Source organism: Sorghum bicolor, chromosome 7 (assembly GCF_000003195.3).
Source record: "Sorghum bicolor cultivar BTx623 chromosome 7, Sorghum_bicolor_NCBIv3, whole genome shotgun sequence".
NCBI lineage: Eukaryota > Viridiplantae > Streptophyta > Magnoliopsida > Poales > Poaceae > Sorghum > Sorghum bicolor.
In genome coordinates this window covers 19,751,871-19,776,861 of record NC_012876.2, presented here as the reverse complement: position 1 = coordinate 19,776,861, position 24,991 = coordinate 19,751,871, and positions in this window count along the sequence as shown.

Genomic DNA, 24,991 nt, shown 5'->3' with positions numbered 1-24,991 from the left:
TCTCACATATGAAGAGCACCCGATAAAGATCTTGGAAACTGCAGATAGAGTTACAAGAAGCAGAACTATAAAGATGTGTGAAGTACAATGGAACCGTTATACCGAAGATGAAGCCACCTGGGAAAGAGAAGAGGATTTGAGAAGGTCGTATCCACAACTGTTTGAGTAAGCATCACCCAATCTCGAGGACGAGATTATTTTTAAGGGGGGTAGAATTGTAACACCCAAAATTTGGCTCTTTTAAAAATAGATGAATTTGACTTTATTAAATAATTTTGTGAGCATTTTCAATATAGGAAAATAAATAAATTTGGAGAAATTAAAATTAAATATAAGTTTAGGCTAATATTTTGTTGCATACATGCTGGTGCACTTCTTTTATGTGATGAGTGGTTTTGAAGAAAGGAATTTGAATTCAAAAAAAATTCATTTGGAAACAAGTTTGAAAATTTTGTTTGGAAAATAAAAAGAAAAAAGCTTTTCTCTCTTCCCCCTCCTTCTTTTCCGCCTTGTGGCCCAGCAACCCCGACGCGCCCCCTTCTCCTCCTTGGGCCTGGCCCAGCCGATTTCCCCCTTCCCCCTCTCCCTCTCTGGCGGCTGACGGGTGGGGCCGACCCGTCAGGTTCATCCCCTTCCCCAAACCGTCGCTCCCGAATTCCTCTCTCTCAGCAGCAACCGCCGAAGCCGCCCCCCCACGCCCACGTTCTCCTCCCCTCGCGTCTCGGCTATGTAGTGGAGAGCGCCCGCGTCCGAAGCCGCTTCCCCCCCTCTCATTTTCTCCTCCTCGCTCTCTCTCATCTCGCGAGAGTTCTGAGAAGTCGCAGAAGAACCGCCACCGTGACCGCCGCGTGAAGCCGCCGTCCCGAGTCGTTTTCGCTACGATTTGGCGCCGTGGTGAGCTTCATCTCCCTTCCCGCTCCCTCCCCGTCCTGTTGCCGAGCGAATCGTGGCCTGGAGTCCTAGTTCCGCGAGCTCCGACGGGGCGTTCATGGCGTCGTCGTGAACCTTCTCGGAAACCACCTCCTCGACCGCGTTTATGGTTTGGAATGGACTCGCATCGCTCTCCTCTTTCTGCCAGTTCAATCGGAATTGAAAACCATGCACCGTAGGTCCTTATTCTCTTGCTCCGGCGAGCTTCCTTGCAGCCGGCCATGGTGGCCACCGTGTTCTTGCCGGAGCTGGCCTGTGGGCCGTCCCCTTCCTCTCTCTCTCTTTTTTTTTTATTTTTTTTCTTTTAATCTAGTGCGTTCAAACTTGATCCAACGGCCAGAATCACTTGATACCCCTTCATATGATATTTTGTTAAAGAGCCCCCCAGGAATCCCATTTACGCGCGCGCAGTCCTCGGCGAGAGGAATTTCCAGGATTTAATTCATTTATTTAAATTCGTTTAAACTCTGCTTTATTTACAGAATTGCCACCACATTGTTTTAGCTATAAAATCGTCGTTTGAACTCCGAATCGATCCGTTCAAGTTGCGTTAGTTTCATAATTTCGTAAGCTTCACGTTGGTACCACTATTGTTTAGGTTTACCACTGTTAGATTTCCTAGTTAATTACAAGTTCGTAGATTGCTGTTAAAATCCCATTAAAAGAATAACTTTCGCGTCGTAAGTCTGTTTTTCGTGAATTTCGCGTTGACGTGATCGTAGCGGCACGTAGATGATTTTGGAAAAACTTTTATTTAATTTATTTACTGCTGGTGTACTGTTCTAACATTAGGCAATTATTCTCTTGCATGTTTGTCTTGGTATGCGTGATGATTGTGATGTATTGATCGAGCCCAGACGGTGAGGAGTATTTCGGGAGTCCGGAGCTCTTTGGGGACCAGCAAGACCAGCAGGAGTACATGAACCAAGGCAAGTATAGCATGGGCCTACCTTGTTGTCCTACTCATTTTAAGCATTTCACCCTGCATGTGTATAATATTGCAAACTATAAGGACATCCTAGCTGTTGATGACAATTACCTTGTTCCCGAGGGCTTTTATTGCATATGGGTAGAAGTGCTAGTGCTCTAACTCCAATTATATATGATCTGAAATCAGTGATGGAACCATGGTTAATTGATTAAACATGATTATGATAAATGGAACATAGGGCTATGGTACAAATGACTGTTGGTCATGTTGTCCTAGACCCTCCGTAAGGACTCATCTGTCGGCAAAAGCTGGGACTTACAGTGCAACCGGGAGAGTCACATGGCTCTGACTTTAACTCAGTAATAGGATCTTTTCTAACTCGTTAGAGGTTACCCGAAAGGGCGCAAGAGGGGCTTGCCACTTTGGGTGTAGTACTGCCCCTGTTTCTATGAGTATAGCCGCGATGGAAATGTGCCATAGAAAAGGGGGGTTTTCTACATCTGCCTGCCGAGGAAACCTCACGGCCCTAACTGGTTAGAATAGGCCTATGGAAGGCTTCATAGTGTACCCTGCCCGCTCACCTTGGTAGTGTTTGGGGGTCGACGGATCCCGGACATATGGGCAACACGACTCACGGTGAAAGTGCACAACCTCTGCAGAGTGTAAAACTATTATAACAGCCGTGCTCACGGTCACGAGCGGCCCAGAAAACTCATAGAATAACTGGTTACTGTTGGCTTTATGGTACATGATGATGTATAATTATGCTTTAATGTGACTTATTGACTTACTATGGTTCTAATAACTGATCATATGGGATATTTGGGAGCTTAAGCATAAACTAAAATAATTAATGATAAAACACTGACCTACTAAAAGCTGATGCAGTGAACCAAGTTTAGCCTGTTTGAGCCTCATAAATCCTCATGCTATGCTTGTGGAGTACGAGATGTACTCACGCTTGTATATTTCTTTTCTTTGGATAAAAATCCCGGATGGGTCACAGATGGTGGTAGCTATGAGGACTACCCGGAGGACTTTTAGGCTTGTGCTTCACCAGTCGACCTTCCCTGTGTGAGGGCCATGAGATAGTTATCTTAGATTATCATATTTATATTTTCGCTGTTATGCCAGACTTTGTGATGTAATAACTACGTTTGTTGTAAACACTGTGATGATGGTATTTAATTTGTGACTTATGTGTGTGATTGATCTCTGGGCGCACATAAGTTTATGCATTCAATTTCTTCCTTGAAATTGGGTGTGACAGCGTAATGAGTCAATTGTTATGCAGGCTAACTCTGCCTGTTTTCTCCCTGTTGTGGATGAAACAGGAGGAATAGTGTATGCCTGGTTTCTCTTTGCCAGAAAACTACATCTCTGATCCCGTGGCACTCCTAAGGACTAGACGGTCTCGAACCGTTTCGTCTTCTGCTACTCCACCGACAAGTGAACCAGCCGGTACCGCACCAACCCCGAACGAACTCATGGCCGCCGAGAAGACACTCCGCGAGTTCTCCGTGCCCGCTGTCACCAACGTGGCCACTGGCCCCGCTATTGACACGGCCGGCAAGAACTTCGAGCTACGCACCGGCCTGATCACCATGGTGCAGGTGAGCCCATTATATGTCTTGCCAAGCGAGGATGCGAATGCACACCTTCAACACTTCCTGGAGCTATGTGACACGATTGTCATCAAGGACATCACTCCTGATGTCATTCGGCTCCACCTCTTTCCTTTCTCCCTCGTGGGGAAGGCGAAGAGGTGGTTCTATCAAGATAAGGAAGCTGTCACCACGTGGGCAAAATGCTCCGCGGCATTCCTCGCCAAGTTCTTCCCCATAAGCAAAACCAATGCTTTGAGGGGAAGGATTGCCAGTTTTCAACAAAATGCCAGTGAAACAATCGCTGAAGAATGGGAGCGGCTACAAGAGTACATCCTAAGCTGCCCCCATCACGGCATGGAGAACTGGATGGTGCTCTAGAACTTTTACAATGGGCTCACGCCCATGTCGAAGGGACACCTAGACGCCGCCGCTGGAGGCACATTCCTATCACTTACCACCATCGTGGCCAAGGCCCTGATCGAGAAGATGGTAGAACACCAGAGCTGGGGGAGGACAGAACTCAACCACCAGCTGCCAAAACACAAAAAGGCATGCATACCGTGAAGGAGACGGATATGCTTGCCGCAAAAATAGATTTATTGATGAAGCAACTCACCGAGAGGAACCAAGAGAACCCCTCGAACTCGGTGAAGGCCATAGACTCGCACATGACATGCGAGGTCTGTGGAGAAGTTGGCCATTCGGGGAATGATTGCCCCGAAACCCGTGAAGACGCTGCCTACATCAACAACGGGTTTCGCCAACAAGGAGGCGCCAACCAAGGTAATGGTTGGAATAATCAGTCACGCTCTTCATTCCAAGGTAATTCGAGTTTTAGTTCGAATCAACCTTCATTAAAAGACCTAGTTCTTGGACAAGCTAAAATAAATGAAAACTTAACTAAAAAGTTGCTATCCAATGATAAGGTTTTAGAAAACATAAATACAAAAATAGAAACCCTTGCCTCTTTCGTACAAAACCAACTGAGCTTTAATAAAATGATAGAAACACAACTAGCTCAGATCGCCGCTGCAATTCCTACTGAGAATGCGGGTAGACTCCCGGGGCAACCCGAGAACTCTCCCACTAACCATGCAGGGTGAAATTCAAACGATGGAAGAGAGTCCTTCTCAAAAAGGACTATAAACATTTTTTTGAGCCACCGTCGAAGGTAATCGGTAGTTATCTTAAAAATATATATATATAAAAATTTGAAAAATATTCAAAAATTCATTTTTAGCTAGGAAATAAAATAAACTAATAGAAAAATATTTTTTCTAAATTTTTCAAAAATAAAAATTTTACAAATAAATGTTGGAAATTGCAAAAGTCATTTTTTCAGCTAGAAGTGCATCAATATGCCAACGGAAAACTTCAAAAACTAGCCGTTGGAAGATGGAGAAAAAAGCTGGGGGAGGCTCCTAGCCGTTGCCCTGACCCCGAATCCACCTGCATTTTCAAACTATAAATACCAGGGGTTCGGGTGTGGCCCTCTCCACCCATTCTCACTTCACTTCATCACTTCCATCTTCACTCTCCAAGCAACACTTTCACATCTTTGCTATTTCCAACCAACCACCAGCAGAAACCTCACAAAAAAATCACCTATCCAAGCGAGCTATCCACTAGTGCAAGCATTGCACCATGAAAAGGTTCGGCAAAACAGTTTTGAGGGCGTTTAAAAGAGTCACGAGGTCATCCTCGAAGCGCCCCTGTCGGAGCACTTCCTCATACTACACCGATCCCCGATGGAGTCCTTCCGCTGAGGAAGAATCCCCGGAGATCGAGGAGGTAGAGGAAGAGGTAGAGGAAGAAGAAGAGGAACAAGAGGAGGAACAACATGAAGAAGGAGCCCACCAATTCGACTTGGTGGGTGATCGAGAACATCAAGCCTACAACATGCTCAAGGACCGGATCTTCCTCCATACGCCGGTCTACGACGACTCGCTCCTCTCCGACATCGGTATGGACTCTCGATTCCTCTCCATATGGAAAGCCGCAGGGTGGGACAACATTCACCCCATAACTGAGTATGGATCCTATACCCTTACCATTCAATTCCAATGCACTTTAAGAGAAACATATGAAGGTATTTCTGTTCGTTTATTTGGAAATGAATATGCTATCTTTTGGAAAGACTTAAGCAAATACCTTTGTTTTCATCAAAGATGCTCTCTTGATTTAGTGCATGCCACAAAAGGGTTTAATAAGGATAAGTTTTGGGAAGAAATCACGGAGCAAGTTCACAACTGGAAAATACTATCCTAGAAATGCCCACATCCAACACCCCGCTCTAAGGTTTTTACACCTTTGGCTATCCATAACATTGTTTCCTAGCCAGGATACCCGCGTTGTGCGAGTAAATGAAATGAGGTCACTTTACGCGGCTAGAATGAAAATAAAAGTTGCGCCTGTGCAAGAAATTGTAAAGCATTGGTTAGATATAATCAAGACAACCACCCCTATCTCTTTGACTTCACTCATAACACGTGTGGCCACGGCCATTGGTGCGTTGGAAGGGCAAGATCTTGATTATATTCAAATTCCACGCACCATGATTCATGAAACCTATCTTATCCAAGGTAATTTGAAAAGAGATAATGCGGGCGGTCTTGTGTTTTATTTCCCAGGGTATATAAACGTAATCCGGTTACCTAACCCGGGTCTACGCTTGTATAACTCTGGGAGACTAACCTTTGATCTGCAGACAGCTGAAACTGCGCGAAGGCGTAGTGTTTCTGGCAGGGACATCGGCGGATCCAGCTCCCAGCCACCACCCTCCTATACACAGCCGATCTACCAGTCGGGATGGGACACACCCATGCCGACACAAGGTGTTGAGGGGTGGGCTGAGGCGGATTCTAGCGCTTGGGAACAACAATCGCGCTGGAGGGCCGAATCATGAGAAGAACATCCTTCGGCCTCCACAGTAGGCCGAACCGACTTGGAGCGCCTCCAAGCTCAGCTTGGGGGACTGGTGGTGCGCACGGATGAGATCTAGGATACTCTCCAACAACACATCCAAACCACCGATGCGCACCACCAGGAGGCCGTGGAGTGGCACCAGCAAGGGTTGCTATGGCAACAGCAACAACGGGCCTGGCACCAGCAGCAGCAGGAAGAAATGCAAGCTCGCCAAGATCAGCTGCTGAAACAATCCCAAGACTTCTGGCGGTACATGGGGTACAACCCTGATCAGTAGGCCAGAAGCTAGCTTGGGGGAGGACTCCCAATCCCGAGGTTATCTGCATTGCATATTTATTTTCATGCATCCTTAATTTTAAATTAGCATGTTTACTTTATGAAATTTCCATTAGTTAAATTCATGTTTTAATTATTGCATATAAAAAAAATGAAAAATGCTAAAAATACAAAAATATAATTCCACTCTTATATGTGATGTAAGATATATGCTTCTTCCTTGTTGAAATGATGAATAGTTGCTCTATCATAATTTCTTTCCAGCATCTAGTTTCAACATTGAATTCTCCAAATTAATAAAATAATTAAATGCGTGGGTTGCAAAATGCTCTATCTAAAGTCTAAAGTAATTAATGGATATATTTGTGATGATCTGAGCTGCTAGTATCCTGTTCTAAACAACGCTAGAGTTCTGGAGTTTTTACAAAAATAAAATAATTACATTGAGTTAGATTAAGCTTTGTTGACCCTTTGAGAGGTTGTCATAGCATTGAAAACAAAAATATTTCATTATGTTATCATCTCAAAAGTTTGTTAGAAGGCATATGGCTATGAAAAAGAAAAAAAAGCATCCGAGGAAATAAAAAGGGACATGTGTCCGAAACCTCAAAAAGAAAGATCACGAGGAAATAAAAAGGGACATGTGTCCGGAACCTCGAAAAAATAAAAATAAAAAAAATGGGCAAGTGCCCAACAATAGAATTAGCCACATAGCCATGTGTCTCTAATAGACAAAAAGAGAATGATGGAAAAGAAAAAGTTTTCAAAAATTCAATGGTATGATTAACTTTCTCTTTGGATCCATTGTTTAATTTGACAAATAAATGTGCTAAGTTTTGAAAATAAAAAAAAACTCCGGAACAAAAGTGAAGTAAAGAACTGGGGACATAGCGCTCGATCTGATCAAATCCATCCTGCAAATGCTTAAGGACCCAAGGTATGAGCAATAAGCCCCATGACATATCTGTTCAAAATTCAAAGGAGAATTCTTGATTGAAGGTATGTACTGGATAGAAGTGAAAATATTGTAGCAACTCCTGATCAACAACCAAGATCTTAGCTTCTTGCTCGAGGACGAGCAAGGGGTAAGCTTGGGGGAGTTTGTTGGCGGTTCTAAATGACATATTTACCCCGCCAACATAGTCCATGCAAAGGAAGAAAAGCATGTATTTTACTCACATATACTTATTAAATGCTTACCAAGTTCCACATGTAGTGCAAGTTGTGTTTTGCAGATCATATACAGGCATACAGGTGGAAAGCAAATAAAAAGGCGTAATCCGACACTTCAAAAAATGCGCAAATAAACAAGTACCCAAAAGCCCAATATAGAAGTGCATCCATTTGCAGGTGGATCTAGACTCAGGGGCCCGAGAGGAAGGCAACGGGCTTCGGGTCGGGGCCAGTGGGGCCCACCAGGGGGCGGCCGCCCCGTAGGGTCGGCCGACCCTGGCCCAGCCCATCTCGGCACCGCCTTTCGCAGAGGCGGTGCTGAGCCTATCCTCCCGCAGTCCCCACGTGCAAATTGCAATTTACACCCTGGGGAACCGACCTTCCCCACCTATTTATGGAGGGGGAGAGGGAGGCTCCATTCATCTCATCACATTCACAATCAACACTCCACCTTCAAGACATTTGGGCACTACCTCTTCTTAGTTTTTCCCTTTAAGCTATCAAGGAGGGCTTGGCTCCATGGAGAGAAACTTGGGTATGAATAAAGAATATCTTTACTCCAAGTCCTTGCCTTATCATGTCCGATATAGTTCTTCATATGAACTAGAGTATAGTTCTTATGCTATGGTATATGACAGATCATAGGCCCTGTTTTATGATGCTAGCATATGAACTAGAATATAGTTCTAGTGAAAATGATATGACATACATTTTTGTATATAGTTCTTATAGTATAATGCTACCCTAGGGCTAGTAGTGTATTATATGAACTAGTGCTAAGTGTATGTTGTATTATTCTCACTTAGGACTTTAGTCTAATTTCTTCATGTTAATTAATTGCCTAGAAATAGCTTTGTGTGAAGATGGGGGTTTATCATGCTCTTTTGAGTAGGCTCGGGCTTCTTACGTGTCGATCCGTAGGGTCGGGGACCCGGGGGAGTCCGAGTAGGTTCTTTGCATGTAAGCATGGTGCTTGGGTGTAAAGGCCGGGTAAATGCATTGTCCTAGTCCATGGTTGAGGGGATGGCGCCAGGTGGTGACAGCCCTGTCAGTCCTTGGCATTCCCCCACGTTCGGCTAGGGTGTAGGAGTCTAAATAGTTGCGGAGGTTGCTGGCAGACCAGTACTCGCGTAACCTCCCAAACCATCTAAACACAGGACTAGATCTAAGTAGTATAATTACATGATTAACTTGTTCTATGACATGATCTGTATCTAGGACCACACCTACTCCAATAGGTTGTTTGTTTATTCTTTGATTCAATTCATTCTTTTAGTCTCTTTTTATTCCTTAGCCCATATGCCATGCCTAGATTGTGATGGATCACTGTTCTACATATAAATGTTTATCACCTGTTATGACCTTTGATTCCATTATTGCTATCATAATTATTTTGATCTATGCTTATCTTAGAATCCTTAACATATTAAGCCTTCCTTAGAGCGAACCTATAAATACGACACTCGGTAAATCCCCGAGTTGAAATGCTACACGATAATTCCCGTCCGCTTGCGGTACTTAAGCTCCAAACCTAAGGAACTATCACCTCGGTATATACTTAACACTGTTGCTAGACATGCGCCGAGCTAGTGACTTGTTAAGGAATACAAACATAGCAATCCTAGTGCCACTACCATGATTAAGAACTGGAACCCTACCCTAACGGTAATAAGGCGCCATTATCGGGAAGGTAGATCTAGCTTCCTATTCAAGGTGGTGATGCTACGGATTTGCCAATATAACACTGCCAATGTCATTATCATGAGTAGAGCAGAACCCTATTCTAGGTAGCGACGCTAAGAAATGCTAACAAGCATTTCTGGCACCGTTGCTTAGGATAGATTTATACTCTAATCTTGGTGATTGCATTAGTAAGTGTTATCACGACATTTCTGACATCGTTGCTGAGGACGGATTAAACCCTGTTCTTAGTGATGACGTTAAGAAATGCCAACAAGCACCTCTTGGCGTGACATCCTGGCGCATCGCTGTTGTCGGGACCAAAGTGTTCGAGTTACCACCTTTGTCGGTTGTAAGGTCAAATCGGCTGGCACGCCTTAACGTTTGAATCGGGTATTAGCCCTTTGTTTTTGCAGATCAGCTTTTGCACCAACACATATTTTGGCACGCCCAGTGGGATGTAGATTCATTATCAAGATCAACATGTCGAACACCGATTTCGACTTGGAGAACGTCATCCCTGTGACAGAGGCCAATCTTAGAGATGAGCAGAAGCAAGCTATGGCGAAAGCTATGAAGGACTATAAGCAGCTATGCTTGAAATCCTTCAGTATCAACAGGAGTGGCGAGGTGATCCAAAAAGAAGCATTGCCGATGCCTCGGCAAATTACTTTTGAATCCAATCCTGGTAAACTGCAAGAGATGGTTGATAGTGCTGTCAATCGTGCTCTGATCAATCAATCTGGTGTACTGTCCAATACAGATTTCAATGTTGTGGCTAGAACTTTCAAAGAAGGACAAGTGTGTTGGGCATTCTTAACGTCACTACCAAAAGTAGACTTAGTTTTCTAATTCTGATAACAGCGCCAAAAATGCCAAACCTATCTCCCATGCCACTTAAGCCAAGTTGTCATCCCCAGCATGACATGAAAGACGCGGTATTCAAATATGCAATTCCTCTTCTAAATAAATAATAAATGGGATCTGCAAGCGCACAGATTAATACTGATGTAGCATTTAACCGGTAAGTATTCCAGGTATTGTTATTTATATTTTTACCACTGGGAAGGGACTAATAATCATCAATGTTGATTATAGAATAGAATATAAGATTGAGTATCTATCATTGCATGTATAATTGAGAACATTTATCTATCTCTTTCATACAGGGATAAGTGTCACATAAAGGATATATAAAGTAATGAATGGTGACAAAGATAATTAATCTGATCAGCATAACTTAGCCACATATAAATATGATAAGCACCTCAATTAGATATTCTAGCAAGTCATTAGCATGGTATTAGGATGAACTACAAGAATATTTCCTAAGTTATTCTTAACTATACAGCCTAGCATATCATAGTCAGTGCAATTATACTTAGCAATCATTGTGAGACAGGACTACGCCCATGCATAGTGATATTATCAAGGAATATGAGAAACATCGCAATCACTCTCCTGTAATAATGTTGCTCTGCTAGCCCAATACACGAGAGGGGGACTATATAAGAATCAATGGAGCTGTCACTACCACGAACTATCCCTAGCATATTGGGTACAATTGCAGATAAATATGGTATAAGCACCACGCCTACACAATATCTATCATTTACCCATGGATCCGATGGATAAACGCTATATGATCCTAAACATGTATATAATTCCAATCTAACTAAGCCAAGTATATAACTATGATAAACTAAGAACAATATAATTGCGAATATAAACAAGTAGAGCAAAGTCATAATCAATATATTGAAGTAGAACAAAGTCATATTCATAATACCGAAGAACAAAGATGAACAATTGAAGAACAATAGAGAATTACCAAGAATCCTCTTGACAGATCCGGAAACCAATCGAAGATTGACTACTTCTAGTTCTAATCCTATGTAGCTATGCTAATCTAGAGATCTAATTGATGTGGTGGCTCTAGGGCTTGATCAGAGGCTTCTTCTCCCTGATGAATAATGAATTAGGGTTGAGAGGTGCTCTCCTCCAGGGGCCAGGGGGTCTGGTTATATAGTCCTTCCAAGTGAATGTGGGTTGTTAGATCAAACCGACATTGATTGAACGGTTATCCTTGATCCTTTAGGTCGGTGGAGCATGATCCGCGAGATTGGCCGTGATTGGTGGAAAGGCCAGGGCGGGCTCCCTAGGGGGGAGGGCGGGCGCCCTGCCCCCGAGCCCGTCCGGTCTCCCGTTTGTTCCCGTGCCTTCTGGACTCTTCTAGATGTAGGATAATTGCGTAGTACGTTAATATCTCTATGTAAACATGACATGTGGGCCTTCTCTCCATATTTTCTGACAACCCCCTGCAGAAATAGACAAACACCAAAACTCGTGGAATTCTGTCAGATAAAACCCTAAGTCTGGATGTCGATTGTATTTGGATCCTTTTCTTTGGTTATTTGTTAATTAAATTTGATATTTAAGGACTGTCAACAAACTCCCCCAAGCTTACCTCTTGCTCGTCCCTAAGCAAGGATAATCTCTGTGATGAATCAGAAGTTGCTGAAATACCTTTAAAAATTGATGGTACACATACTTTCAAATAAGGTCTCATCTCTGAGTTAGAGTAAACTGTCAAGATTTAAAACTTACTTATTTTACCTTTCACCATGGGACTTGTAACCGTCACTTCTGTCTTGAGTAGTTAAAAGATAGAACAGTCTAGTCAAATGCCATGTCTCTTATTTTTTATCAGCTATAGCTCTGGAGTTTTTGCAGATTTTCAAATAAAACTCAGAGATTCCTTGTATGACTCTCTTAGATCTCTCTTTTGTGGTATTTCTGGATCCTTACCAAGACAGTGATGGTATGTGCCTGTTGGGTATTTTAAACGCAAACAGAAAAATCCACAAGCGCACGGATACCGATGTAGCTTTCACCCGGGAGTATTCCAGAGTATCGATTTTCCACAGGGAACGTGAGTGTACTAATTAAGATCCAAGATCGCCCAAGGATAACTATATGATTATTTTTGGTGGGAAGAGAGGAAGTTTCCTGAGAGTTCTCTAGTTGATCTAAGAATCAAGAATTACTTCAAGATTATCTATTTCGGGACATCAGAACACTAACCACAGAAAGAGATGAGAAGGGGGCTAGGAAGCTCTGACTACGGTCCTACAAACACCGATCCGAACGAGGTGGAATACGTCGACCGTTAGGGCTGTCACTACCCTAAGGCTACCACAACAATCCGCAGGATTGGGTGCAATTCCAGGTAATTGCAAGACTAAACACCACGTCTAATCTATTAATTACTACTCTAATGTTGCAAAGATTAGAGCACTTGATGCAAGCGGGAATCCAATAAATAACTTGGATGTAAATAAAAGTAATTAAAGAACTCAGGATTATGAATTGAAGAACCTAGAGAACGATGAAGAACGAACCAGTTGCTGCAAAAGTACAATGTTGAGGAAGATCCGACAGATCCGGCTCCTCCTCCGCTCTCCTCTTCTCTCTCCCTATTTTCTAGATTATAACTAGAACTAACTAGAACTAGAACTAGAACTAGAGGAACTAGAACTAGAACTAGATGAACTAGAACTAGATCTAGATGAACTAGAGGTAGAACTAGAAGAACTAGAGGGATCCTCTCTACTTGGATGAAGAATTGAAACCCTAGCTTTGATTCTGTAGAAGAGGTATGATCTCCAGGGGCCAGGGGGTCTGGTTTTATAGTCCCTTCAAGTGAATCTGGGTCGTCGGATCAAACCGACATTGATCGCATGGTTTTCCTTGATCCTTTAGGTCGGTGGAGCATAATCCGCGAAACGTGTCCTGATTGGGCACTGTAGCTGGGCGGGCGCCCAGGAGAGTTGGGCGGGCGCCCTGCCTCCGAGCCCGATTTCCTTCCCGTTCGTTCCCGTGGCTTCTGGAGTCTTCTAGATGATAGAAAATTGCGCGACACGTTAATATCTTTATGTAAACCCGACGTGTGGGCCTTTCTTCCATATTTCCTGATAACCCCCTGCAGAAATAGACAAACACCAAAACTTTTGGAATTCTGTCAGATAAAACCCTAAGTCTAGGTGTTGGTTGCATTTGGATCCTTTTCCATGATTAGTTGATGGTTAAATGTGAGCATTATGGACCGTCAACAATGCCTTCTCTCAAAATATGTAGTATTTGTGGTATAAGGCATAGTGACATTGCCTTCTCTCTCACCCTACTCTAATAAGGCTTTAATATCTGGAGCTCATAGGTGGGAGATAAAGTATACATGCTTACAAGACATTTATTGTATAGTCAAACCATGGATCCAAAGAAACAAGTCATTAAGTCAAATCAAGATGTGCATGTGTGGCGAATCAATGGCGTATGGTGTAAAGTCTAATTCTATTTTTGCTCTCTAAGGAGATACATACCTTCCTTGCTTTTTGAAACTTTGTGAGGAGAATGAGATGCTCTATTTTCTTTTTCTTTCCTCTCAGGTGGGTATCTTGTACCCCTAATTATACTGTCGCACACTTGTCCATTTTTACCTCTCGTCTCATTTTTTCTTTTCTTTCGAGGTTCCGGGCACTTGTCCCTTTTTATTTCCTCTTATCTTTCTCTCTCTCTTTTTTAGAGCACTCATCTCCTGAAATAATATAGCAAGTGGTAGTAACCAAGATAACTTGAGCATTTATTCCACAGGGAAAACAGGAATGTTTTTGGCCATTCTCTCCCGGATTAGGAGTAGAATGTTTTTGGGTGGTTCTGGAGATGGAAATGGGTGGATATATGTGGATGCGTACTTCCGGAGTAGAAGCAGCATGTGTGAGTGAACGTGCAAGTGAATCTTGATTTAACCACATGACAAGCTCCTAAGGGTCTACACAGCTTGACCACACTCAATGCTCATAAGCAGTAAAAAAGTAAATGTGTGGCTCAAAGTCTAGCAAGCATGTATATATGGCTATGGTAGGAATTTAAACTCTCATCATATAGGAACTCATCATGTAATATTTTAAAGATTTTAAAAGATGAAATTCTCCAGAATTCTAGCATCTCTAGGAACAGATAAACAGCAATTTAACCTTCCCATATCATATCCGTTAACAACCTAGACTTCAGATCAAGTTCTCTTCCCACAAGTTCAGGTTTAGAGCAAGCTTTAAATTATAACAATTATGTCTAAACTAGAGAGAGAACTCAAATTTTAAAATTAGGCAGAGCAACTATTCATCATATCCATGCTAGAGTTTTATTATTAAGATTCAGTTTAGCATAGCCACTTTATTTATTTATTAAACAAACTAAGCAAAAGATATATAATATATATATAAGCACAAAATCTTTATTTGGTTTTTCATAGTTATGTATATTTATATTTTAATATAGTATAAGTATAAAGATAGATAGAAATACTTAGCGAGATAAATGGGGGTGCTCTCTCCCAAGCTAAATTTTGACGTAATTTCTTCTGATGTAGCTAGTAGGTGGCAGAGGTGTATTTGAAAGTCGGCAGTACCCTGACAGCGATTAGAATGTCCTCTGTCTGCTAGTCTTCTTGATTCTTGAATTATGTGGAGCTCAAATAGACAACAAAGCTTTGTGGAACTGATTAAGTGTTAGCATAAATATCTAGCCTTTATCATGTTGAGCCTCCTCAATAAATGTTACTCTCTTTATATTTTCATTTTATAGAGCAGAAAAAATATTTATTTTATTTTTATGCCACCACAGTGAATGTACTTATGGGTTTTATGCCACTCGTATACTCACATGGGGCTTACTAGTTTTAACATTTTTATTTTCTTTTTAAGATAGTATGAACATGATTAACTAAGCAAACTATTTGAAATAATTGAAAGGAAACGGCTAACTACCAAGTTTACCTCTTGGCAAGGCGTTCGGTGTTTTTAAGTCCTCCGAACGGGACTCTCTATTTTCTAGTTGTCATGGGATTCGTTGGGTGGCGTAGTCGGTGCTTCCGGCGGTGCCTCTTCTTCGTGTATAGTTATCTTTTCTCTCCACACCTGACTTGGTGCTACGGTCTACTCAGGATAATTCTGTTCAAGCTATATGTCTTCAGACCTTACCACTTCTCCTTCATAATCTGCCCATCCGTCCTTGATAATCTGCCTCCTCTGGTTGCGGTTGCGTCGTCTTCTTCTTGTCCTACCCTGCTTAGAGTCTTCAACGATATAATTAGGCTTAGTAAAATAGCGGCGTACCTTCTCTGAGGGGAAGTGCATGTGAACTTTTCCAGTTCCAATGTAGATGATTGCTTTAATGATGCTGAGGAACGGTCTTCCAAGGATGATGGGTGGATCGTATTCGTCTTCTCCCATGTCAATAACCTGAAAGTCTGTATAGACAAAATGATCGTCTATTTTGATAGGGACATCCGTTACTATACCTTCAACCTCTCGAAATGTCTGATCTGCTATCTGGAGCTGAATGTATGTTGGTTTTAAGGGCATGGTTCCGAACAAGAGCCGATAGGTGACTGCGGCCATTATGTTGATGCCCGGTCCGGTGTCGCAAGTCGTCTTGTAGAAGTTGTATCCATTTATGGAGCAATAGATGCTTGGCATTGCTGGGTCGTCCTTCTTGGTCAGAAACGGTGACTTAAGTCGATGATCTTGACCTCCTTGAACTGCAGTGACCATCTTAGCTGACTCGGTCCACACTTGCTTGTTCCTATTCCTCCTATTGGTCCTCTTCCTTGGTTCATGTCGGGATTGCTCTGGGATTTGTGTAGTCTTGTTCTTGAAGGAAAACATCTCCTTCCTCCCTATGATGTAGAAACTATCTTGGCAGCACTAGCGTAGATGACAGCTCTGTTTAAGAATGGCCTCCCTAAGATGATGGGTGTCCTCTCATCATTACCGGTTTCTATCACCACGAAGTCTGCTGGGGCGTATAAGGTACCAACTCAGACGCAAAGGTTCTTCAATATTCCCTTTGGAAAACTTAACTCCTGATCTGCAAACTGCAAACACATGGTTGTTTCTAATAAAGGATATGTAAAGAATTTTTCATAGAGTACCCTGGGCATAATGTTGACACTAGAGCCAAAGTCGCAGAGTGCTTCTGGGAGGTCCACCATGCCGATGGAGATCGGGATGACGGGGCGTCCTAGATCGCCTCTCTGGACCGGCAGAAGGTCAGTAGTAACTTCAGTGATGGGGTTACTCCAGTAGTTACCTGCATCAAACATGTCTACAAGATTTGCAGATTCTAATCCTTCCGGTTGTGATGGTATACCGAGCTTAGTAGCAGGAACAGCAGCAGCTATTTGATTTAACTGAGATTCAATCATTTTATTAAAGCTAATTTGATTCTTGATGGCAGTAGAGAAATTATCCATTCTGTTATTTATATTTTCTAGCATTTTATCATTAGATGCCAATTTCTTAGATAGGTTATCCATTAGCTTTCCTTGATTAGACACTAACTCTCTCAGAGGTGGAAAATTATTATTATTGTTGTATGAATTGTTACCTTGATAATTACCTGAGTAGTTAGGCCTCTATTGATTCCAACCTTGATTTTGTTGAGGACGGTTGTAGTAGTAGTTGTTGTTATTGTTGATGTAGTTCACATCCTCAAGTATCTCAGGGCAGTGATTGCCTGAGTGTCCAGTATCTCCACACTCCTCACAAGTCATGTGAGAGTCGTAGATGTGCATGACTTCTTTCTTATCTCCAGCTCTATCATCGAGCTTCTTCATGAGCAGGTCTAACTTTGCAGACAGCATGTCTACCTCCTTGAGCTGATGCATACCTCCACCTCTCTTGTGTGTCTGGGTCCTTTCTACATTCCATCTTTGGTTGGACGCCATCTTCTCCACAAGAACTGTGGCTTGTGATATGGTGAGTGATAGGAATGCTCCTCCAGCTGCAGCATCCATGGTTTCTCGGGCACTGTTGCCGAGCCCATAATAAAACGTCTGCATCAATAGCCAGCTCTCCATTCCATGATGGGGACATTCTAGGATGTAGTCTTGGAAGCGCTCCCATGCTTCTGGAACGGATTCATCATGTTGTTGCTAAAAACTTGTAATCTTTCCACGGAGAGCATTGGTCTTGCCCATGGGAAAGAACTTAGCCAGAAAGTTCGTGGAGCAGAGTACCCACGTAGTATTCTTCTCCTTTGTAGCATAGAACCACTGCTTCGCTCTTCCTAATAGTGAGAATGGGAAGAGGCGAAGTAGTACAACATCTCTGTGGTGAATGTGTTGCAAATCTCTAGGAAGTGTTGGAGATGAGCACTAGCATCTTCATGTGCCTTCCCATAGAACTGGTTGGATTGCACCATGTTGATAAGTCCAGGCTTGAGCACAAAGTTGCCATCAATCTCTGCAGCAGGTCCAGTACGGATGTTATCTGTAGTGGGAGCTGAGAACTCGCGGATCGATTTGTTCGCCATGACTTCGAATTCTGAAGACAAGTTCCGGGTGAAACTTTGGTGATCTTATTGATTGGATGAAGCTTCGTGCTGAAGTGTTGATGATCTCTTCTTGAGCTTGGCTCTTGTTTTTCTGAATAACGCTTCAGGATTGTCAACAAAATTTCCTGGAAGATGTCTTCTATTCATATACTGCCCTGCATAAGATAAAATGGAAAAATATCGGGGTAAAACTGTATGAGAGAATTGATAATCTCAATCATACTAGTGATGCGAATGATGACTCAAAATCCATATTCATTCCTGATTAGTAATCAACCTTCCCCGACAACGGCGCCAAAAAATGCTTGTTGGACATTCTTAACATCACTACCAAAAGTAGACTTAGTTTTCTAATTCTAATAACGGCGCCAAAAATGCCAAACCTATCTCCCATGCCACTTAAGCCAAGTTGTCATCCCCAGCATGACATGAAAGACACGGTATTGAAATATGCAATTGCTCTTCTAAATAAATAATAAATGGGATATGCAAGTGCACAAATTAATAATCATCAATGTTGATTATAGAATAGAATATAAGATTGAGTATCTATCATTGCATGTATAATTGAGAACATTTATCTATCTCTTTCATACAGGGATAAGTGTCACATAAAGGATATATAAAGTAATGAATGGTGACAAAGATAATTAATCTGATCAGCATAACTTAGCCACATATAAATATGATAAGCACCTCAATTAGATAATCTAGCAAGTCATTAGCATGGTATTAGGACGAACTACAAGAATATTTCCTAAGTTATTCTTAACTATACAGCCTAGCATATCATAGTTAGTGCACTTATACTTAGCAATCATTGTGAGACAAGACTACGCCCATGCACTGTGATATTATTAAGGAATATGAGAAACATCGCGATCACTACCCTCTAATAATGTTGCTCTACCAGCCCAATACACGAGAGGGGGACTATATAAGAATCAATGGAGCTGTTACTACCACGAACTACCCCGCGATGTGGTATATAGGGTACAACCACAGATAAATACGGTATAAGCAACACGCCTACACAATATCTATCATTTACCCATGGATACAATGGATAAACGCTATACGATCCTAAACATGTATATAATTCCAATCTAACTAAGCCAAGTATATAACTATGATAAACTAAGAACAATATAATTGCGAATATAAACAAGTAGAGCAAAGTCATAATCAATATATTGAAGTAGAACAAAGTCATATTCATAATATCGAAGAACAAAGATGAACAATTGAAGAACAATAGAGAATTACCAAGAATCCCCTTGACAGATTCGGAAACCAATCGAAGATTGACTCCTTCTAGTTCTAATCCTATGTAGCTATGCTAATCTAGAGATCTAATTGATGTGGTGGCTCTAAGGCTTGATCAGAGGCTTCTTCTCCCTGATGAATAATGAATTAGGGTTGAGAGGTGCTCTCGTCCAGGGGCCAGGGGGTCTGGTTATATAGTCCTTCCAAGTGAATGTGGGCCGTCGGATCAAACCGACATTGATTGAACGGTTATCCTTGATCCTTTAGGTCGGTGGAGCATGATCCGCGAGATTGGCCGTGGTTTGTGGAAAGGCTAGGGCGGGCGCCCTAGGGGGGAGGGCGGGCGCCCTGCCCCCGAGCCCATCCGGTCTCCCGTTCGTTCCCGTGGCTTCTGGACTCTTCTAGATGTAGGATAATTGCACGGTACGTAATGTCTCTATGTAAACATGACATGTGGGCCTTCTCTCCATGTTTTCTAATAACCCACTGCAGAAATAGACAAACACCAAAACTCATGGAATTCTGTCAGATAAAACCCTAAGTCTGGATGTCGGTTGCATTTGGATCCTTTTCTTTGTTTATTTGTTAATTAAATTTGATATTTAAGGACCGTCAACAAAGTGCCACCATCTTATGTGGGTCCTGCCTATCATCAGCGAGGGTCATCATTGGTTACGACTCCATCGGCTACTACAGCCGTTGCGGGTACAGAAGTCACTTCCCCTCCAAGCACATTAGGGATGACTAATGCGCAATCCACACCGATGACGACCAATCCATCAACATCAGAGGGACAAATAAAACTTGCTACGAATTTGTTGGCATCTGCAATGTCAGGGTCTGTTCCTCCTAATTGGTGGGGTTATAGTATGCCCCCGGAGTTTATGGCAAATAGCTCTGGAACGTCTCAAGCGGCTAACACGACAGACAAGGCTCTTATGGCATCGGCACCCCCAAGCTCGCCGATGACTCAGAATCCCTAGAATTCAACAACTACTACTGCAAGACCTTTCACTGGGAATTCTCAAGTGCCAACGTTCCAGATGCCTAACGCATCGGCAGATCCAATGCCGACGCAGGAGAGGTTTATGACACAACCAGGGTATGTCAATTCAATGATGATGCCAAATTATCAGTCAGCGGCAGGGCCTACGCCGATGAACGTTAATAATGGATGGACAGGGCAGTTTGTCTTTCCACAGGTGCCTCACCAGAATCATCAGGCTATGGGATTTCAGCAGGGACCGATGCAACCTGGATTTCAGAATCAAGGGTTGATCAACCAGCCGGTGAATCTTTGTCAGCAAGTTGGTGGTCAACAGGCAATGGCTAATCCAATGTTCCCGGGAGATCGTGCACCACAGAGACACGTGGAAGCTTATCAGCATGTGCCAGATCCACAACCAGCCCATCGGCAGGATGCCGATGCTTATTGGGCCGATAAGATAGCTGAGGTGATGAGAGACCAATTTGGGATAAAACCCAAAGTCAACACTTACTCTTATCGGACACCATATCCTCCTGCGTATGACTTGATTCCACTTCCAAATTGGTACAAGGTGCCAGATTTCACCAAGTTTTCTAGATAGGATGATACATCAACTATGGAGCACATTAACAGGTTCATCATCCAGTGCAGGGAAGCGCTAATAGAGATGAGTTAAGGGTTCGTTTATTTTCATCGTCTTTGTCTGGATCGGCCTTCACTTGGTTTATCTCACTACCTCCAAACTCACTGATCACATGGGCCGATCTAGAAAAACAGTTCCATAAATACTTCTTTTCTGGGGTTCATGAGAAGAAGATCACCGATTTAGTTAGGCTGAAGCAACACAATGATGAATCGGTTGAAAGTTTCATGCAAAGGTTGCGAGATGGTAAGAACAAATGCTATAGTCTGGTTCTAGATGATCGGCAGTTAGCTGATTTGCCTTTCTAGGGATTGTTGCCACATATCAGAGACAAGTATGCTTCTTAAGATTTCAAAAGTTTGAGCCATTTAGTGTAGAGGATTTCTGACCAAGATATCAAAGCTTTTGAGCCCAAGAGAGCATGGAACAAAAAGGTGTCATTTGTTGATGAGGCAACAAGTTCGGACTCTGATGAAGAACGATTCATCGGCTTGGCTGAATGGGTGAAGAATAAGAAGCTGATGTCTTGCCCTTTTGGGCATAAAGAACCAGAGAAGTTTGCATTCGATATTACCAAAGCCGATAGGATATTTGACTTTCTACTTCAAGAAGGCCAAATCAAGTTGTCACCCAATAATGTGATTCCATCGACAGAAGAATTAAAGAAGATTAAGTACTGCAAGTGACATAATGCAACATCTCACAGTACAAATGAGTGCAAAGTTTTCAGGCAACAGCTGCAATCGGCTATAGAGTCTAGGAGAATCAAGTTCGATAACTCCAAAGCTCAAAAGCCGATGAAGATCGACCAACATGCTTTCCCTACAAATATGTTGGATGCTAAGGGAAAGACCAAAGTATTGACTTCAGAGGCAGCTGAAAGAAGTGCATCGGTAGATCCTCAGCATCAGATCACCACTGATGATGCCAGAGGCAAGGGTTTGGTCCAGGAAGGAACTAGCTCAGGAAGGTCTCCTCGATCTGGCGTTGTGATTACCCATAGAAGGCATCGGGAGACCTGGCAACAATGTGAAGATCGGTATCGGCGCCAGCAGGAGAATCGATGTTGGGAAGAAGAAAGATGCCGACAGGAGTGGAATCGGCATAAAGATCACTGGAATTGCTCGTTCTTCATCCACTGTTGGGAGCAAAACATCAAGCTACCAACTGTCAGAGACTGCGCTAAGTGCAATGGCTATAATCGGTATGATAGACCAAATCAGTAGTACCAGAACGATGATCTTTTGATGGGCCGATTAGAGGAAGGGCCTCGGTTCATGATCGGCTGGGGGGCAGACTCAGTATGCATGACAGGCTTAGTGAGCGTGTCAGTTATTTTCCCAGAAACCAAGAGGAGCTTGAAGAGATGGCAGATGCACGAGTTCCCGATGAGTTCATATTTTGCAGAGATGTTAACACTTATCGGGTGGAATCAAGGGAAAATCGTCGTCAATCGGTTAGACAACCACAACTTCCTCCATAGTGTCCAGAGGGATTAACTAGGACACAGAAAAGAAGGCTGCAGCGGGAACGATGAGAAGAGTTGAGTAGAGTGGAGAATTCCGCTAAGTCTGGAGATCAGCAGCAGTCAGATCCTAAAGGAAAAGGGCCATCGGCAGATGTTGATATGGTATTTATGTTGCCGATGGAATTCCTTGCACCTTTTAGTGATGATGAGGGAGCAGATTTTCCTGACCAAATAGCTCAGTTGGCTCTAGATCCTATGACGGCTATTTTTGAAAAGCCGGCTGATAATGAGAGACAACATATTAAAGCTTTGTTTGTCAAAGGCAGGGTTGATGGGCAGCCGATGACCAAGATACTTGTTGATGGTGGGGCTGCTATCAATATTATGCCGTATGCAGTCTATCGGAAGCTTAGCAAAGGAGATCAAGATTTGACCAAGACTGATATGATGCTGAAAGACTTTGAAGGGAATGTGTCTCCAGTCAAGGGAGCCATATGTGTTGAGTTGACCATCGGCAGCAAAACCTTGCCAACAACTTTCTTCATCATCAGTGGAAAGGGTGCTTATAATCTACTGTTGTGGAGAGATTGGATCCATACCAATTGTTGCATCCCATCTACAATGCACCAATGTTTGGTTCAATGGGTAGGAGACAAAATTGAGATTGTCCCAGGAGATTCTTCATATGTCATAGCATCGGCAGAGGCAGATACTTATGAAAGGACCAGATGCGTTTCAGGAGAAATTTGGGCGAAGGATTTTCTCAAGGTTGCTGATTATGAAATTCCACCGATCCAAGCAGTCGGTTCTGATGAGGAGTTTTAATGGATAGGTTCGCCGATGATGGAGAATTAGGCCAGGGGTTTACATCGGTCGATGATTTAGTAGAAGTAGATATAGGTAATGGTGATAGACCAAGATCTACATTTATTAGTGCTAAGTTAGATTATGAGTGTAAGCAGCAGTTAACCGATTTGTTAAAGGAATATAAAGATTGCTTTGCTTGGGATTATATCGAGATGCCTGGTTTAGACCGATCTATTGTTGAACATCGGTTACCTATCAAATCTGGATTTCGGCCACATCCGCAGCCAGCTCGCCGATGTAATCCTAATATTCTTCCTGATATTAAGGACGAAATAACTAAACTTATCAAAGCTAAATTTATTCGACAATGTCGGTATGCGGAGTGGATTTCCAATGTTGTTCCAGTTTACAAGAAGAATGGGAAGCTTCATGTCTGCATTGATTTCAGAAATCTTAACAAGGCTACACCGATGGATGGTTATCCAATGCCAGTTGCCGATTTGCTAGTTGATGCTACAGCTGGACATCAGATTATTAGCTTTATGGATAATAATGCAGGATATAATCAAATATTCATGGCCGAAGAAGATATTCCAAAGACTGCATTTAGATGTTCTGGTCATGTTGGGTTATTTGAATGGATAGTCATGACCTTCGGCATGAAAAATGCTGGTGCTAGCTATCAGAGGGCTATGAATTTTATCTTTCATGAGTTCATCGGCAAGCTGGTGGAAATTTATATTTGATGATGTGGTGGTCAAATCTGGGGATTTCACAAAGCATCTTGCTGATCCACGAAAGGTGTTGGAGTGCACAAGGAAACATGGTTTGAAGATAAATCCTAATAAATGTGCATTTGGTGTATCGGCAGGACAATTTCTTGGTTTCATGGTGCATCAAAGTGGAATTGAGATTAGTAGGAGATCTATTGATGCTATCAACAAAATAGTTGCTCCCACCAACAAAACTGAGCTCCAATCTCTGATCGGCAAGATAAATTTTATCAGACGGTTTATATCTAACTTGTCTGGTAAGATTCGTGCTTTCAGTCCTTTACTTAAGTTGAAGGCCGATCAAGAGTTTGTATGGGGAAAAGAACAACAGTCAGCATTGGACAAAATCAAGAATTATTTGATAAATCCTCCGGTTCTGATTCCACCTCAGCAATGGAAGCCTTTCAAATTGTATTTGTCTACCGATGGAATGGTCATCGGTTCAGTTCTAATCCAAGAATTTGAAGGGAAGGAGCGTGTGATTTATTATTTGAGAAGAAGACTAGTTGATGCTGAGACCAGGTATTCGGCAATTGAAAAAATGTGTTTATGCTTATACTTTTCATGTATTAAGTTGAGACATTATCTGCTATCAGCCGAATGCACTGTTATATGCAAAGATGATGTGGTCCGATACATGCTATCTATGCCGATTATGAGTGGTAGAATCGGCAAATGTTTTTTGGCGCTGTCAGAATTTGATCTACGTTATGAATTGGCTAAGGCAGTTAAAGGGCAGATTATGGCCGATTTTGTGACTCAGCATTGCGGTGTAATGGGGACTTTGGAGATTGTTCCTTGGACGCTCTTCTTTGATGGATCCACGTGTGACCGGGGGGCAGGAATCGGTATATTGCTAATTTCTCCTCGAGGAAAGAAGTATGAGTTCTCTTTGCCGATTGTTGCCACGTCAAGAAATAATGAGGCTGAATACCATGCTCTGATCAAAGGGCTAGAATTATTAAAAGAAGTTCATGCAGATGTTGTTGAGATCTTCGGCGATTCTATGCTTGTTATAATCAATTGGCTGGGACTTATGAATGCCAAAGTGAGGTCTTGATAACCCATTATGAAAAGAGTATGCAACTATTGATGGAATTCAAGGATTTCCAAATAGAGCATGTTCCTCG